General features: G+C 45.1%; 1 non-coding gene across 1 annotated transcript; it reads left to right on the top strand.

Moving 5' to 3' along the window:
• The first annotated feature begins 910 nt into the window (after positions 1-910).
• On the top strand, positions 911-1,016 carry LOC125588161. Its single transcript, XR_007324555.1, has one exon. It is a non-coding gene; the product is annotated as a small nucleolar RNA R71 (small nucleolar RNA).
• The last annotated feature ends 14,451 nt before the right edge of the window (positions 1,017-15,467 follow it).

The raw sequence follows: 15,467 nt of genomic DNA, 5'->3' as shown, positions 1-15,467 counted from the left end.
TTTGGCAGATGACGTCGATCGATGACCCGAGTAATCCGTCCATCGATCTTCATCATGGTCTGTCGATCGATGCGAGTTCATCGACATCGGTCGACACCATTGAGATCCGCCAAGACTCATGGGGCTTTCGATTTCGAAATCTCCTTCCTCAAGGTTTTCATTTCTCACTACTTGCCAGAATTCATCATCTATGATGGCATTTACGTGGTGTTTCCCTTTGTCGGCTCCTGCCTCTCTAGCGAAAGCTTCTTGCCTCTTTATAGTCTCGCCCGTCTGAATTACTTGGGTTTCAAGTTTTCTCACCTGAGTCCCTAAGGTCTCGATTTTGGTGCTCAGATTGTTGTAGGCAGAGTCTATCTTACCGTTGAAATCCATGGTGATTTGTTGTTGTCCCAACAGTACTCGATCAAGCATTTCTTCGATCTTGCTTTCCTGAGTCTGGGGTGGTGGATTTTGATAGTAAGAGTTCGAGTAGCTCTTGTTGTTGTTGAAGGGTGTTTGAAATTGTGAACTCTGGTTATTTCTTTGGCCATTTCCAAAGAAGTTTCTGTTTCCGCCCTGGTTTCCAAATTTTTGAAATCTGGTACCTCCGATGTAGTTCACATCTTCTTCTCCTTCTGTATCTGCTACTTCTCCTTCGGCTGAACAGACTTGCTTCCTAAGAAGCTCGTGCACCACATCTAACTTAGCTCTTACTTCGTCCATCTGTTCCTTCCCGTTAGAGGCTACAGACTTCTTCCGTTCAGAGTCAAAGTTTTTGGTGCTGCTGCAGTTAGCAAAGTTTTCGATAAGTCTCACAGCTTCCAACGGATTCCGAGTAGTGAAGGTTCCTTCACTCGCCGTATCAAGGGCCATTTGATACTGTAAGGCGAGACCTCAGAAGAAAGTGCTTAGCAGCTGCACTTCGTTAAATCCGTGGTGTGGACAGTCTCGCTGGAAGAACCTAAATCTAATCCACGCATCTTTGAAAGACTCTCCAGCCTTCTGCGAGAATGTGGAAATTTTATTCCGAAGTTCTTCAGCGCGCGCCTCATCGAAGAAGTTTCGTAAGAAAGCATTCTTGATGTCGCTCCAGGATGTTAAAGATCCTATGGGTTGCTGCCTAAGCCAGTGCATCGCTTCTCCATTCAGCGTGTATCTGAAGAGCTTGCACAGCAGGTAATCTTCGGGGACTCCTTCCATCCGAATGGCAGCGATTAGATCCTCGAACTGTTCCAAATGATCCATAGGATGCTCGTGCGGTAACCCAGAGTAGGGAATCTGTGACACGAGAGTGTAGTATTGAGGCTTCAGCTCGAAATTCTGCTTCTGGATCTCCGGAAGTCGAATAGCTGATCTAATGGAATAGTACTCATCTGGGCGATTGTAGTCGGCCAGTGGTTTCGATCGAGCGTCCTCATCTACAGGTTGAGCAGCTCCTGTAGCATCAGCATCAGGGATTACAGTTCCCTGAGCATCTATTTTCTGACCTGTTGCATTACGCAGATGACCGGCCTGGTCATACAAGTTTCCGTTCTCATCCTGAGTTAGAATAATAATGTTTACCATTTTTGACGACATGGTATCGATCGATGTACGCGGTGTAGTATCGATCGTTGTCGAACGATTGGAATCGATCAACGATGACAGTCTGGTGTCGGTCGACGGTTGATTATGCGTATCGATCGACGACGAAGTGGTTGCGTCGAACGATGTGGAACGTTGACCTCTACGGATGGTGCGTTCCAAATGACCAGGATCGTCTGAGAACAGCAAGTCTTTCTCCCTGTTGCTTCTAGTACCACTGGGCATGCACCTGAAAAGACAAGAAAAAGAAAGATTAGTAGAAAAGGAGGTAAAGAAAAGAATAAAAATTAATAAAACTAAATCTAATGGCGATCAAAGCTCCTCGGCAACGGCGCCAAATTTGATACCACTCAAATTACCCTAAGGAGTATTACTTTCATCAAAAGAGGTTCAGATGTAGTACTTATGGATCGAATCCACAAGGAGTTAGGGAACAATTAAATCTAGTGTTTATTAATTCTAAAGGTTGTAATGTTTAAATGAAATAGCAATAGTAACAAGCGAGTAAATGATAAATGTAACTTAGGTTGGAAATGATATTAGATGCAGGGCCACTATTCAGGTGTTGGAGATTATAATTCGTATAGATGCCTAACTATTGCATGCATGATATATTGGAGCTCATTCGCTTAACTCAGTGATCAGCTGTCGCATGTACCACTGGTTAACAGACTAGATCTTGTGTCTCACCGGTTAGATGCAGACACAAGAGAGTGTCGATTGATAGTCTATCAAGACGTCGACCGATACACCTTTGCCAACATCGATCGATTGTCAGTTGAGGACATCGATCGACGGGTTCTAGCCAGGCCTATGCGCGAGTATGAAATGCCCTACTAAGATTCTAAATTGGCGGTTAGCCCTCGCTATCAATCCTAATATGATAGATATATTTCAGGATGGGATAACAAGGGTGCTCGAATATGCAAACCTATGATCAAGTTCTAGTTAGCAAGGCTAAAACAAGCAATGAATACAAATCTATCATGAATATCACAACAAGGCAGATCTATAGTTTGGGGCTAATCCCACAAACCTATCTGAACCCTGGATCTAACAGTTGAACTACTTAGACATAGCAAAGCAATTCATATCAATAGGGAAATAAGAAATCATAGAATAGATGAAAAGGAAATAGAAACAAGGAGTTCCAATCACAAGTGATCTTCTCTCCCAAATGAAACTTGTAACAAAACTAGGTCTAGAAAAGAAAAAGCTCTCCTGCCGTCGAAACACTTAGGCAGTATATATTCTACTAGGTTAAAAACTCGTCAGGGCATTTTGGTAATTTGGCTTGGCCATGGTTTTTAAGTCTGCTGAATCCAAAATGTCGCATCTGGTGTCTCGACATCGATCGATGGTACTTGTGTACATCGATCGATATTAATCTTCGTCTGTCGAGGCATTTCCTGATATCGATCGTCAGCACTGATGCGCATCGATCGATTATTCTTCCTCTCGTCGACCTCTAAGTGGTCAGCTCGGGTGAAATGTCATTTATGCTCCGAAGTCATAGCTTTACTCCGAAATGCACCTGAACCTGAAAACATACCTAGAAGAGTAGAAAACATAGATATATATATATAGTAAAATAATAATATACCATGGATAAAAATGGGTCAAATCCAAGGTATATCAATGCCTTCTCGGGTTACAATCAAATCATGATGAATCCCGACGATCGCGGGAAAACTGCATTAATTACCGATCGTGGAACTTATTGCTACAAGGTAATGCCCTTCAGCCTCAAAAACGCTGGCGCAACTTACCAACGACTCGTGAACCGTATGTTCTCTGAACAACTCGGTAAAACGATGGAGGTCTATATCGACGACATGCTCATCAAATCCCTCAAGGAAAAAGATCACGTATCACATCTTGAAGAATGTTTCGAAATGCAGATTCGTCGTGGCATCGAGAGAGTTCCTCAGTTACCTAGTGACATACCCCGGTATCCAAGCTAATCAGAAACAATTCAACGCATTGATCGAGATGTCTTCGGCCAAGAATAAGCGGGAATTCCATAGGTTGACCGGTAGAGTCGCAGCACTTAACCGATTCATTTCGCGGTAAACAGACAAGTGTTTACATTTCTACGATATCCTACGGGGAAATAAAAAATTCGAATGGTCGTAAGAGTGCGAAAACACTTTCCAACAGCTGAAACGATACTTAGCTACTCCTCCAGTCCTTGCAAAGCCCGTGGAAGGAGAACCTTTGTTCTTATACATCGCGGTATCGGCAGCGGCCGTGAGCGGCGTCCTGATAAGGGAAGAACGCGGCGAACAGAAACATATTTTCTATATAAGCAAAACCTTGCTGGATGCTGAATCCAGGTATCCGCTAATGGAAAAAATAGGATGCGCAGTCGTAACATCGGCACGGAAGCTAAGACCATATTTCCAATCCCACGACCTTCCCCCTACGGACAATTCTGCATAGCCAGAGTCAGTCGGGCCTACTAGCCAAATGGGCAGTCGAGTTGAGCGAGTACGATATCGAATACCGGCCAAGAATGAGTGCAAAATCACAAGTTCTCGCAGACTTCTTAGTCGAACTACCAATGGGGCCCGTAACCAACGAGGAACCAAATTCCACCTGGCTCCTTCACGTCGACTGATCTTCATCCAAGCAAGGATCGGGCATCGGAATCCGCCTCACGTCTCCGACTGGTGAGATCTTGGAACAATCGTTCAAGCTGGAATATCACGCGTCCAACAACGAGGCCGAGTACGAAGCACTCATCGCAGGGCTGCATTTAGCTCACGGGTTGAAGATACGCAACATCCACGCCTACTGCGATTTCCAGCTAGTTGCAAGTCAATATAGCGGAGAATATGAAGCACGTGACGAAAGAATGGACGTGTGTCTCAAATTGGTCCAAAATCTAGCCCAAGAATTTGACTTCTTCGCTCTTACGCAAATCCCCCGTTCCGAAAACGTCCAGCCCGATGCTCTCGCGGCCCTGGCGTCAAGTTCTGACCCAGGTCTTAAAAGAGTAATTTCGGTCAAATTCATCGAATACCCAAGTATCGGACCACCAATCGTCGTCAACCTCATCGGGGATCAAAACGACAAGGAAGAGGAAGTTGGAATACAGCCGGAACCGGAACAATCCGATTAAGGCTACGATACCCCATGGCTGCAAACGATTCGAGCCTACATCACCGATGGAAGATTACCTCCCGAAAAATGGGCGGCCTGCAAAATCCGAACGCAGGCCGCGTAACTACGTAACGGTCGACGGTGAAATTTACAAATGGAGATTCTCCGGACCACTCAAGACGTGTCTGGGAAGAGAGAAGGCGAGAAACGTTATGGAGGAAGTTCATTCTGGGTCCTGGAAACCATTCCGGTGGAAGGTCCCTAGCAGTGAAAATCAAACGACAAGGATACTACTGGCCAACGATGATCGGAGATCGCTAGAAATTCGTGTGAAAATTCAAAAAATACCAAAGGCATGCTCCAACCATCCGACAACCAGACGAAGTCCTTTCCTCCATCACGTCACCATATCCCTTCATGCGCTGGGCCATGGACATCGTCGGACCTCTTCACAATTCAAAGCAAATAAGTTTTCTCTTAGTCCTCACCTTTTTCTTCCCAAAATGGATAGAAGCAGACTCAAATGTAAGTATAAAAGATGTCCAAGTTGAAAATTTTGTATGGAAAAAAATCATATGTAGACATGGAGTTCCTTACGAGATCGTAACTGATAACGGGTCTCAGTTCATCTCCACCCGATTTGAAGCATTTTGCAAGAAATGGAAGATACGACTAAACAAGCCAACTCCCAGGTATCCGCAATGCAACAGACAAACCGAAACAATCAATAAGACCATTCTTGACGAACTTAAGAAACGCCTAGTGGCTAAAAATAGCAGGTGGGCCGACGAACTCAGGGAGTCCTCTGGTCACATCGCACCACCCCGAGACGAGCAATGGGAGAAACGCCTTCTGCTCTCGTATACGGAACGGAATGCATGATTCCCGCAGAAGTTGAGTTCCCCGGTGCTCGAAGAAGATTACTACCTGAACAAGAAGAGCTTAATAACGCCATGCTCTTAGACGATCTTGACCTCGTTAACGAGCGTCGGGACCGAACAGTCATTCGAATCCAAAATTACCAACACGCAGCTGCAAAATATTATAATTCCAAAGTACGGAATCACAGATTCAACGAAGGGGATTTGGTTCCTCGCAAAGTCTTCCAAAACACCGCCGAGCGAAACGCGGGAAACCATGGAGCAAACTGGGAAGGACCCTACAAGATCGAAAAAGTCGTTCGACCAGGTTCCTACCAAATAACCAACATGCAAGGCGTAAAAATTCCAAGAACCTGGAACGCAATGCATCTCAAAAAAATACTATTACTAAACAATCCACTTCACGACTACCGAACTACGAGACGGCTTGATCTCCATAAGGAGTACGTAGGTAGTTTGTCGAATGACGAATTCAGCTGTCCCCCTCACTAAAAGGGGGGGGGAGTGGGTACGCATACTCGTATACTCTCAATTTCAAAATATCTGACCACGTCCTCGATATTTCTGGAATTTCTTAACCAAGCAAATCATCTTCATCCGTAAATTATTTTCGAGTCCTGAAAAAACTCGAAAATAAACCAGTCGTTAGAGAAAATATCAATCTTTGCCATTGCGAGACGTTGCAAGAAACCACCTAAAGAGGTGTTTCCCAGCTGACAAAACGAAACCCTCGTCACGAAAAACAATATACACGTTAACGTCTCAACAAAACACATATTTTTCGCAAAGACCCAAACAGCAATATCTACCACCAAGTTCGTTGCTGATCCTATCGAACTCTTAAACGTCCTAAACAAACATAGCCATCTCACGAAGATGACTCTCGTACATCCGACACAAGGATAATAGCGCTATAAAAGAAATCCGAAATTTTGGTCTAGCACTTCCAGTTGGCTTAAAAATTGTCTCTGGAGAGATGCTCGATTCGTATCAGACAAGTCGTATAAGCCAAGAACCTATCGCGGTTTTTAAATCGATATGAATCAAGTTAAAATCGCAACAAATAAATCGATAGCCGGCTAGTCACCGCATAAATCTTAATACCGAAAGTAAACCTAGGTCCTGCCCTAAACCCAGCGCGCTGGTCTCTAACATCTCAAGGCATGATATCAAAAAGATACGAGATCCTAAACCATGCATCTATGCTTATATTCAATGTCTTTAGATATCCCGCGAAATCTAGATCTCGCGGAAAAACTCTCGAAACAGATCGCGAACAAAGTATTTCACATCAAAGAAGGATATGAGAGGACAACTCATCATCGGCCTTCCACACCGAACACTAACTCACGAAAATGCAAATTGATCATCCTTTCATAAAAAGAAAGCCGCAAAGCGGCAGGGATTCAAAGCCACAAACGGACAGTCCCGAAACATGAAATAAAGCCATTAAAGGCCAAAACATCAGCACAAAAAAAATCTCTCACAAGAGATCGAAACCATGGTCATCTTCCAAACCCAAGCCTCCTAGTCACCCATCACCTCGTCCAAGCACGGGGCCGCGCCGCCTTCATTTTCCCCGGCCACGGGATCTTTCCCCTCTGGGTCTTCTGAACACGTCGGAAGGAAGCACGCGGATTTCAGGTCAGACAGGACGAGATAAAAATCCCCATTCACGGCTGCCAAATCCCCCTGCAATCGTACAACCTGGTCTCTTCGGCCTCTAAGGATGGAGGAGTCTCGCTCTGGAGCGCCCGAACTACGGCCATCCCGCCCTCGACGGTCGCCAAGGCCAAATCCCTGCTGCGGATACACTTGAGGGAGCCAAGAAAGGCAGAGATCATCGCCAAATGAGTCTGGAACTCAGCGCGGAGCGCATCATTGGCCTCTTCGATCCCATGGCCCGTCGATCCTACGTCACTCTCAATCTGACGCTGAAGTTGACGCACCTCCGAAGACTTGGACTTCCTGGCTTTCTTCTCTTTAAGCAGAGAGCGCGCCGTCTTCCCAAGGTCCCTCTCGAACTCCCCGATCTCGACCTCGAGCTTGGACACCTTTGCGGAATGAGAATCCTTGACAGCATTCAGTACGGCTTCTGCTGGGGAAAAAATACCCCGGTATCATTTCCTCCAGCCTCCAGGCAGGACCCAAGCCCTCGGGTCCCCGATAAGGGAACGCTCCAGGTCCCCACTAGAAGGAACCCTGAGTTTGGTCCCTGGAACCGAGCTCGCTTCCAAGAAATGGAAAACTTCTGATAAGGAGAACCTTTCATATTTCCGAATATGGAAGAGTTTAACCTAATGGAACCAACTCCTACACGACTATATAAGAGCTACTAAAACCCTAAAGCAAGGGATCGACTTCTCCAAGGCTTAGAGACTATAACTAGACGGCTAGAATTAGGGTTCTTACTCAATACCTGGTAATCTTGCTTTGTCTATCTAATAAAAGTTGCTTCATGCCTATCTCTTTATTATCCTCTCTAAATCCTCACGAAATACATACAAATACTCTTGGTTTACTAGCCTGTCCATTGTTCCGTAGTACTCATAAAGAGCCTACACAAAAATCCTCTAACAGTTTGGCGCTAGAAGGAGGGGAGTAATCTAATTACGTGATGGTGGCGGTGGATGAGCACGGCGAACCAAATGAAGCTGCTCAAACGACAGATGAGCTTCAAAATCTAATAGACGGCTTGCAAGGCCAAATCACCGACATGCACCAAGCTCGGGAGACTACCGGAGCAAACCCCCACCTCTCTTCAGAAGTTCAAGGTGTGAAGGAGAAACTTGACGAACACTCCAAAAAGCTGGAGCAAAGCGCCAAGACGCTAATCCAGCTTCAGTCGGAGAATACTGTCCTCCGAGACCAGAACCAAGCCCTCAACATGGCAGACAACAAGAAGCGTCATTTCAATACTCGAATTAAGCCCATGGGAAACCTGAACACTCCCAACTCCGGAGAAGGTACAGCCGATACACCTCCTACGTCGTGAGTAGCTGGGGTAACTCGGGAAGGGACCGAGAATCCTGAAATTCACGACCTGGAAGAGAGCAATTCCGAGCCAGAACCTGAGAAGGAAGCACCCGAGAGGGCTGCAGCGACAGAGTCCTCCATAACCGCCTACCTGGAGCAGATTTTCTCTAAGAGATTTGACGCCATGCAGTCCATGGTAGAACGCCTACCAGGAGTAGCTCCCCTAATCCGGAGGAGCAACCCAGATTCCTATGCCGATACACCCTTAATGGAGGAAATCACCTCAGTCGAGATGCCTAGAAAGTTCTCCTTCCCCAGCATCAAGATGTATGATGGTACTAGCGACCCCGACGATCACATCGTGCAGTACAAGCAAAGGATGTTGGCGGTTGCACTCCCTAAGGAGTCCCGCGAAGCCTCGATGTGCAAAGGGTTCGGTTCCATTGTGATCGTACCTGCCTTGCAATGGTACATCAATCTCCCTACCATGTCCATATCTTCCTTCACAGGCCTGAGCGACAATTTCGTGGAGCAATTCGCAAGCAATAGAAGCCTGGAAAAGACTTCAGATGGTCTCTACGAGATCCTCCAGCATCGAGTGGAACCCCTGCGAGACTACATAGCCCACTTCAACCAGGAGAAAGTGGCGGTCCACGAATGCAGCATCCCTACTGCGATCTCTGCCTTCAAGAGAGGTCTACTTCCAGATGGGGGGGCTATACAAAGAGCTGACCATGTATCCTTGCAAGACCATGGAAGATGTGTTGTCCCGAGCCTGGGCGTAGGTGAGGTAGGAAGATGTTGCTAGCCGTGCCAAGGCTCAGCTAAAGCAGGACCAAAGGTCAGCCCGATCAGATCGAGGAGACCGAGATGAAAAATCCTCCCAAAATGGATCCAAGGAATCTGGTAGTAGAAACAGGGGCAGGTTACAGTACCGGCCGCAAGAGAAGGAAGAAGGGATGTCGGTATCTACATGGCCCGATATCTCCCATCTCTCAATATCAACAACAGCGCTAGTCAACGCTCTGAGACAGATGGGCCAACAGGTTAAGTGGCCTCCAAACATGAAAGCACATGACTTGTTCGCGAACCCAGAACTCTGGTACGACTTCCATCGCGATCATAGCCACAAAACCAAAGATTGCATCGCCCTGAGGATCGAGGTCAACGAACTACTCCAAAAGGGGCATCTCCGAGAATTCCTCTTAGAGAAAGCCAAGGCCCACCCCAGGAAAGAGACAACAGGGAAATCCAAAGGAGCTGCACCAGCCTCACCACCTCGCAAAAATCGGGTGATCCATGTCATATCCGGAGGTTCAGAAGTAAGCAGAGTAAGCCACACAGCCGCAAAGAAAAGCACCTGTAACACTAAGCATGGTTTGGAAACGATCCAACCGAAGCACCTACTTCTAGGCACCGACGAGATAAGCTTCACAGCTAAGGAGCAAGAGAAGATCCTAGCTCCCCACCATGATGCTCTAGTTATCGCTCTCACCGTAGCAAACTGATTGGTAAAAAGAATACTAGTAGACAACGGAAGCTCCAACAACATTATCTTCCAGATGGCGTACCAAGATCTAGGGCTCGAGGAGAGCACCCTGACGTGCAAGGTAACCCTTTTCATCGGATTCAGCGAGAAGGTCAAGCAAACTGCTGGAGAGGTTATCCTCCCAGTATATGCTGAAGGAGTCAACATGTCAACCAAATTCCTAGTCGTAGACTGCCAATCTGCATATAACATGATCTTAGGACGACCTTGGATCAGAACATGGGAGCAGTCCCTTCAATCTTACATCAGATGGTGAAGTTCCCTACACCCTAGGACATCAGAATAATTAGGGGAGACCATGAGAACTTTCGATCCTGCTACCAGACCACCCTGAAGGGGAAGACTAAGGTCTTATAGCAATTACAGAGAAGACCTCAGACCCCGCGAACCCAGGGATTAGAGGTCAATGATACAAGTAATTGGGGGTGGTTCCGGAGAAGGCGGACCCTGAATCATTCCAAGAACCCGAGGAATCCTCAGAGAAACTATATCGACCTCTCCGCATGGTCTCCCCTGAAGCCCTTCAAAGTTGCATCTGTTCGCAAGACCTGGTCCTCGCAGGACCCTCGTCCCCCGCCTCACATAGACAAAATCACCGAGAACCTTATCAGGTATCAGCCAGTGGTCTCGCGGATAAACAAGTGGGGCACGAGTACTTCAAGGAGACCTCCTCAGAGGGTACATCGGACAGATCGCAGACGCAGGATGGAGACACTTAGCCAGGCAGGAGACATCCAAACCTGGTCGGTCCAGTGGATGAATGTGACTACGAGTTTCATGGAAGTCCTGAAAACCTTCATCAATAGGAGACAGTGGTCCCCGAACACTAAAGGCCGTTGCATGAAACGAGTCTCGACCACGGTCCCTAGACCCAAGAAAGAGGCAGAACCCTGCAGAAGAAGGAGGAACCCTCCAGCAAGGACGCTCGTCCCAAAAGCAAGTCAAACCTTGCGGATCACCTAGGACAAGAGGTAAAACATGGCCTAACCACCGGGGTACCTCGAAAGCTGATATCCTGTACGGTCTCCGGACCATGATTTCTATTAATTATTTTACCTATTATTTAAGCATTATGTTTTCCTACTCCTATGTACGCTGAAACGTCTCCAGACAAAGCTTATATAAAAAATAGTTCTGACTATAAAAGAGTAGTAGGAATGCCATAATACTTAAAGGGGTAAATGAGCTGGATCAGGTCCAAGAGACCTTAGATCCTGGCCAACCTTTAATGAAAAGTGGTACAACCACGAAAAAACAAAACGGGTATGAGACATAAGGTAGGAATGAGTCTGCGCAAGCCCGAGTATGCCGTCAATACTACCTAAAACCCTTGCATAGCCACATGCATATCGGGGTCCCAAACAAAAATACCAAAAAAGTGAAAGTACATGTATTAAAACGCTACGTGCTAGAATAATACAAGGGACACAAAGTATAATTGCCCTTGAGCAAGTGCAAAAGTTTGGGAGCACCACATAATATTCTACTTCTCCAGACGTGGAAAGTAGAAAAGCCTGGCACTTGGTTTTCACCCAAACCAGCACCCTCTAAGTCTGATAGTGGCTTTCTGCAAAAAGCAACATGCAGCAAGGGAACTCGATCGTGACCAGCTTCCGAGCGGTAGAATGCGATACCCCAACAGGTACCAGTAGTGGCCTCACTTAGGATGGCAGAATACAGTCCCTTTAAAACCTTAATTCCGGGTTCTGAGAAAGAACTCCGGGCTAAGACAGGCCTCAGGGCCAAGAACTTATTGGTTCCCTAACAAGACTTCAGGGTCCAAAGACCTTGTGTCTAACTCAAGACCTCAGGTTCCGGAACCCACGGGTTCCCTAAAACGACCTCCGGGTCCTAGGCTTATCAAACCTCTCCAAGTGACTCCAGGGTCCTGTGAGTACCGAAATTCACACTGCCGATTTCCGTCTAAATTAGGAAACTAGGAAAACCCTAATCTCCCAGAGGACCCGGATATCTGCTAATACCACACGCTAAGCAATCAAAACACGAGATAACAACGACAAAGTATAAAAATCGTAAAAAGAGAGAAAAAAGAAGTCTTATTCTGAATTTGCGTATGAGCGTTTACAACAAGGTATAAGCCTGGGCTCGAGAGCTGTCGGTGAGATTCCTAGTTCTAGTGACCCTAAGACGGCTAAACCTAATTGTGTCGCAGCTCGAAATAACAAACACCGAAAGTTGCCTAATTTCTCTAAGTGCTAAGTTTGCTCTGAAAATTCTCCCTTCATGCCTCTCGCCTAAGACTCCTTATATACTCGCTCCTAGGTCGGTTTACGCTTTTCCCCTTCTGCCCTTAAGCCGTCATAGCATAAAAATGGAGATATTCTATTTTTCCCGATCTTTGTAATCATCTTCAAAATTTTGTATTTATCCACGGAAACTTGACATTTATCCTACCTTGCGAACCAAGCGTAAACCGTTCCACGGTTTACTGGCTGCGGGTTTAGAAATCGTAAGTTGGGCTTCAAATCATGTCTTAGGTCCCTTTGGGCCGTCTTTCGACTTGAAGCGTTTATTACGACTTCTTTCGATAAAAATGATCTTTCCGCGGTTTTTATCGTAAAGTTTGATTGATGACTTAGAATGGCGAAAAATGTGAAATGGGTTCGCTAAGGTCTTCGGGAGACAGCGTCGAAGGGTAGACGAGAATGCAAGGGTTCGTGTCGTATCGACGTTTCGGAAGAGCTCGGATACGTTTCCATTACCTCGGGATAGCTTGTGTTTGATCCAAATAGAATTTGAACAAAGTTTTATCTCGAGAACATATGTTGCGACATTCTTCGTCGTAACCGTTTTCGACCCCAACAGTTAGCCCCCCAGCCCGTTAGAATCGTGGATTTCTAGTGAGATTCTAGCGCGCGGTTTGACGAGTTCGGACGAGGTTGGTACATTTAGGCGAAGTTCATGTCCGAAAGTTCATGTCCGAAAGTCCACAAGTAAATAGTAATTTCTCATGCCTATAAGAAGGGAGGTAACTTCTTCATAATCTTTTCACTTGCTCATTCTCATAAAGAGTTCCTTTGAAAAAATTTCTCTTTTCTCTCTAACCTTTTCTTCTTGATTCTATTTAAAAACTCGAAATGTCGGGTAAGAAAAGGACTTCAAAGAAAGGGTCCTCATCCGCAAACATTCATGAAGAGCTCCTTGTGCCTAAGATAGAATTTGTGTCTCATTCGGTAGACCCGGCCGAGAATGAGGCATGGTGGGTTGCGTGTTACGGTTTGTACAATGGCTGTTTTCCTGCATCCAACATGTCAAAAAATCTCCTACATTCTGCATTGGGTTTTCCCCTCTATAATAATCATTTACCATTTGCTCAGTACCTACACCGTAATCTACTTCCGTCCTTGGTTCTTATAATCTAACCACAGTCTGAGGTTCGCTAGTACTACCATATTCATAAACAGTTTCTCCATGTAGATACCAAACCTTATAATTCTGTGTAAACCCTATCCTATATAAATTAGTCCAAACATCGCATTATTTTATAACCTTATTATTATTGCAGGATGAGGATGGACATCGTAACATACAGGTATTTGCTTCCGGTTGTCGTTGAACAAGCGCCATGAATTCGCCAATACCTGCCATGTATTCCTCCGTAAGCAAATTGGTGTTTGGATCCAAATGCGGTTTATCCATCCACGATCGATAATAATTTCCATAAGACATGATTATATTTTCGGATTTGTAGAGAGTGAAAAGAGAAAAAAAGAATGAACAAGGGAAATGTGGTGTGGGGAGGTCGCATTTATAGGAAAAGTCCATGCGACACTCCGACAGACTTCCGACCGAATTCCGACGAACTTTTCAAATATCGTCGGAAAGTCGTCTGAATTGTTAAACTGTCAAATGTTTCGTCGGAATCCGAAGGGTCAAAAAAATTTTGTCGAAATTACGTAGGAAATGCATCAGATTTCTTAAACGGTCAAATTTCTCCGTCAGAATTCTGTCGGAATCCAAACGGTCAAAATATGTCCATCGGAATTTTGTCGGAAATGCATCGGACTTTGAAAACAGTCAAATTTCTCCGTCAGAATTCTGTCGGAATCCGGGCGGTCAAAATAGTCGTCGGAATATTTTTGTCAGTAATTCGTCGAAGCTCCTAACAGTCAAAATATCCATCGGAATTGTGTCGGATATTTACGACGACACAAATTTCGTCGGTTTGGCGTCGGAAATTCTGACGACAAACCGACGAACCCAAAAATATATAGTTCGTCGGTTTCTCGTCGGAATTTTGTCAGAAGAAACCGACGAATGTCCTGTCCGTCGGAATAGCCATCGGAATGTGGCGTGTTTTCTTGTAGTGATAGAAATCATCACCTCTACAATTTCGCAAACCACATCTAAAGTCGTAATCACAAAAGCACATTATGCAATATCCTAACTTAGCAACCAAGTTCAACTAGTCTATAACTTTTCAAATCCTGTCTGACATTCCCCTCTACTGATCGACCATGAATTTTATCCATTTTTAGCTATAGTCTATAGGTGTTTTATATATATTTACTAAAATATAGAGTCTATTGAAAGTATTTACAGGTTCAGGTACGTTCTGGAGAAATATGGTGATTTTGGTGTCTTTTGGAGCCTTTTAAGTGCAGAGCTGCGCAGACGCGTCAGATGTTTAGCTATGGATGGAGATCTTCCCACCGTTAGATGGAGCCCATCGTTTGATACAAGATAGAGCTTGGAGTTCGCTTTCCAATGCCACCGGTCTTAGGTCAATCTAACGGTTAGATCAGAAGTTATGCCCGTTTTACTGAATAGTGGTCAGTCTGGCTCGCGAGAGGAGGCTGTCGAGAAGAGGAATGTATATCGATCGATGGGAAAGCCTTCATATCGATCGATATGGATGACAGAATGTGGGATAAGTATATTTTATGACTAATTGAAGCCCAGAAGCCATCACAAATTACCAGAATGACCTTGGACGACCAAAAACCCTATTTATGTTATTCTAAGCCATTGTTGACGGCTACGCTTTCTTGACACTTTTCTTTACTCCATTATTCTGGTTTTAGAGTTGGAGAGAAAATCAATTCTCCTTCAGAGATTGATTGGAACTCCATTGATTTTATTATTGCTTTCTATTCTATTATATTATTCAGACTATGATTTGTGTTTCTTCTATCATGTCTGAGTAATTCATCTTGTTAGGTTAAGGGATTTCATGAGCTTATTGTCAAACTGATAATCAATTAGGATTGCTAGGTTATCTATAGAACTTCTACACCAGGGTGCTTTGTAATACTAGGATCTGGAATAGTTTTATTCACATGAAAGTGTGACTGATTGTTTGAACCTAGAATCATAGGACAATTGAGATGCACTAAAGTGCAGTCAATTAACGGAACCCTAATCCTGCT

This window comes from Brassica napus, chromosome C5 (genome assembly GCF_020379485.1).
Source record: "Brassica napus cultivar Da-Ae chromosome C5, Da-Ae, whole genome shotgun sequence".
Taxonomy (NCBI): Eukaryota; Viridiplantae; Streptophyta; class Magnoliopsida; order Brassicales; family Brassicaceae; genus Brassica; species Brassica napus.
This window is presented reverse-complemented; position numbering and strand designations above follow the sequence as displayed.